Below are 4,141 nucleotides of genomic sequence, written 5' to 3' on the forward strand. Positions count from 1 at the left end.
TACTTCGTAGTTCACCTTTATTTATCTTTTAAACACTATTTTATCAGAAAGCTACCTTAAAGATGGCTGTTTCAACCTGTTGCCTGCTCAGCAGCCTTTTAGAATGACCTTTCTGGATACTCTTAGGGCATGTGGCTGAAAGGCATTGAGCATCTCCTAATGTGTTTCTACCATGCATTCTTCGCATCCTCCTGATTTCTCTTCACAGTGAGTCTAACATTCCTTCAGGTAGAGAGAAATTGTCCAATACCATTTAACTTGTACATTATATGCTGAAGGAACTCAGCCCATACACTCAATTCAAACCATGAAAAGCGTAGGTTGCCTTCAAAGCTCCTAACTTACTACTCACATAGCATATTTGATTATACTGTGTGCTCTCTTCAGTTTTCTGTAGTGGTGAGTCACCATATATAAACTTGCTTGTTGGATCCCACATAGTTTACATATATTGTGCATCTAACCAAAAAAAATTGACTCCCTGCTAAAATAGATTTATTTTTATTTATGTTTATTTGTATGTACTTTTGAGAATTTTTTTTCTTGGTTATTTTATTTATTTACATTTCAAATGTTGTTCACCTTCCTGGTAATTTCCTGTCTGCAAAATCCCCATCCTATCTCTCTCCCCTTTGTCTCTATGAGGGTACTACTCCACCCCCCCTTGTGTGTGTGTGTGTGTGTGTGTGTGTGTGTGTGTGTGTGTGTGTGAATGCAGATGACTATCTAGGCCAGAAGAGAGGGTATCAGATTCTCTAGAGCTGAAATTGTATGCTGTTGTGAGCTGCCCAGTTATGTGCTGAGACCCAAATCCTAGTCCTTTTGAAGCAGCAGGCGTTAGTTACCTTTAAGCTATTTCTCCAGTCCCACTCTTGCTTAAAACAAACAAACAAAAAACCCAAACAAACAAACAAACAAATAAAAAAACTAATTTACAGGAATTTCTGAAGTTTGGAGAACGCCCCAATGCAGTCCAAGTTTACAGTGAATTTTCATTTCATATCAGCTCTTGTCACTTTTATAACCATCAGTATTACACATTTGATAGGGTCAGCTGGGAATGTGTGGATATCTATTTTAAAATTAAATAACACCCCGTCCCTCGAGGAATTTCAGGTGTGACTCTCGTAACACGTGTGTGTCACTAGGGGGCAGAGAAGAGTGAGTTTATGTGTATGCTCCGTGGTCTGGCCTGTGAACATCTCCCTAAAAAAGGCAAAGCTAAGACCAGTCTGGCACCAGGTAGGACTGGATGGCCTCCCAGGACAGGAAGCAAGTTAGACCAGAGGAACCCCACCTGGGACCATGGTCCCCTAGCAGGAGTAAGCCTGACACAGATGACACTCACAAGGGGCCACTTGGGAAGACTGGGCGATGTGTGATCCCAAGATGACCACCAGACTGGAGCCCTGAGGCCTGGAAAGGAGACTAGTCTGAGATGACCACCAGTCTTCAGCCCTGCAGGCTTGGAATATGGGGAGAGCCTAATTGAGAGAACCCCTGTTCAATACCATACTTCATGAGTGGGACATAGCACTCCTGAGAGGAGTACAGACATAGAGACTCTGGACGCCACTAAGCGGAACAAATAAGTGTTAGAGAAATGGAAAAGAAGGAGAAAAAGAAGGATGCAGACAGATGCAATGAAGAGAGTCAAGAACAGGAGATGAGAGGATAGTGAGAAACAGCCCGATATGAGACTCTGGAGATACCACCTGGGAACATGCTGGGATACGGTCCTGTTCTACTACTGGGGCAACATCTTGGTCTATTGTCCAGCAATGTAGGGATCTGCTACCACCAAAGGAGACTTGTATGCTCCTGCTGTGGCATGCCTCCTGGGGACATGTAAATATCTGACAGCTGTGCAGAACTGGTCCCACTCCTCAGGTGACTTCATGAGATGGCTGGTCCTGAGGGCGTGAGAGCAGGAGAGCTGACTCAAGGGCCTCTGGCTAGCTGCCATATTTGCTAGAGAGGGCCACACATATTGCAGGAGCTGTGGCTGAGCCTGCCCCAAGGGTATGAGGATTGCAGAACTGGCCCTGCCGCTGGTCCCCTATGCAGTGGCAGAGAAATAAAACTCTTTATACTTTTTTTTTTTTTTTTACATTTTCATGGTTTCCACATTGCAAAGCTTAAATCATGAAGCATTTACTTACAAATAGCAGGAAACATAAAAATATGTCAAGTGGTTACAAAGTTAAATGGAGCAATGCTTTGAGATAAAATTGGCCAGAGATTGAAGTCATAAGGATCAAAAGCAGGAGTTAGAAGACAGAAAGGAAAATTAGAAGACTGTCATATCTCACTGATGTCTCAATGCAGCCATAGATTGATGGACACTGATCATCATACATCACTCAAATATCTATGGCAATTCTGAGTCTGCCTTTATCAGTGTGAGGAAGGATGTCTGCTAAGATAGAGATATATTTTGCAGTCTATTCCCATTGATCATTATCAATGAATTCTGTTGACCATCAATTACAGGATGTGAGCCTCATTCCTTTTTAAATTGTATTTGAAAATGGTATATAAACATGATTGATCTGGTCTATTTCAGGTATACATTTTATTTGTTCAGACTGGGACCTGAGTGCTTCTCCCTCTCCTCTCCCTCTCTCCCTCTCCCTCTCCCTCTCCCTCTGTATATGAAAATGTAACTCCTGCTTTAAGGGATCCAATGCTTCTTGCCTTGACATATGCTTATATTCATAAACACATACCTACAGGTAGATGCATATGTCCATATATAATACCAATAATACAAATACATATTTGTAAAGTCAATAAAGGAGACAGAGATACAGCTCAATGGCAAATTGACTTTGAAATCTGTCTTCTGACCTCTACATATTCACTATAGCATGCAAACAACACACACACACACACACACACACACACACAGAAACACACACACTTAAAATTATAAAAAAGGAAGCCCATTGAACTAGTGGGTCAGCTCTTCTGATCATGTGCTAGCCTATGTAGTCTTTAGCTTCTAAAGGCAAGGAGTGAAGAATGGAAACCGTTAATCTAGTTCACTCTTCCAAGATCTCTGGATCCCCAAACGGTACTTACTCCATCACTTCTATGAGGTCCTGTATTACATGTCTTTCGAGGTGGTTCTGGCCATGCTCTTCAATTGTGGCTGAGTGACACCAATGGACTCTCCTGATGTCTTTACTCTTCTGGGTTTATCTTAGGATGTGAGAACAGAAAATTGTGCAGTTCTGATAGCCCCTTGCACATCTGTTTTACCCACTCTCCGCCACCAATGCCGATATGTTGAAGTCCAGAGTGATCTCAGCACTGAAATTCTTGCATTACAGGAAATCAGAGACGTTAGACCAGAAAGTTCCAAAGGAGGAGCGAGTTGGGTCCTTTAATGCTATCACTGGGGACATAGAGGCTGGCACATCTCTCTGAGTTGGAGGCCAGCCAGGGTTACAGAGTGAGTTTTGTTTCCAAAGCAGAAACAAAGAGAAAGGAAAAGGAAAATCCTAGTAAACTTAAGTAAAAACTTTTAGGTTGATCGGAGACACAAAGGACAGTGCCATTTCAGTCATGACCCACTTGTGATATGCTTATTAATGTGTTAAACACAAGACAGAAGAAAAAAGGAAGGGGATTCATATTGTATCACTCATTATAAACAAGACCTATTCAAATGTATAATGTCGTAGCTGAAAGATTTGGGAGGAAAATGTGGGGGAAAAACCAAACAAAACAAATTATGTTTCATCAGAGGGGAAATATTCCTAGTTTGATAAAAACTATAACTCATCACACTAAAGCTTGACAATGCTCAAGATGCTGAGAAACAGTGGATAAAACCACATGTGGTGCTCAGCCAGAGGAAAGGATGCACTGTGAACTGCGGAACACAAACAATGATCACTAATCATTGATGCAAGTAGCAGAATAACACTAGAATGCTATTTGCAAAGTGCCAGGAAAACTACCATCCTAGATTTTTAGGCAGCTGAAAGGTCCTTCATAAATAACGGCACAATATATGTTTTCAAGAAAACCCAAGGCCACCGAACATGTGACCAGCGAGGTAGAATGGCGTGGTGAGAGCTGACCATCGAGACACATCGTCCTCGAATAAAAGGACACATATCTACAGGTGCTA

General features: G+C 41.9%; 1 non-coding gene across 1 annotated transcript; it reads left to right on the forward strand.

Moving 5' to 3' along the window:
* Positions 1-1,094: 1,094 nt before the first annotated feature.
* Positions 1,095-1,229, forward strand: LOC115032251. Its single transcript, XR_003837900.1, has one exon. It is a non-coding gene; the product is annotated as a small nucleolar RNA SNORA17 (small nucleolar RNA).
* Positions 1,230-4,141: the final 2,912 nt, after the last annotated feature.

Source organism: Mus caroli, chromosome 10, assembly GCF_900094665.2.
Source record: "Mus caroli chromosome 10, CAROLI_EIJ_v1.1, whole genome shotgun sequence".
Lineage (NCBI taxonomy): Eukaryota > Metazoa > Chordata > Mammalia > Rodentia > Muridae > Mus > Mus caroli.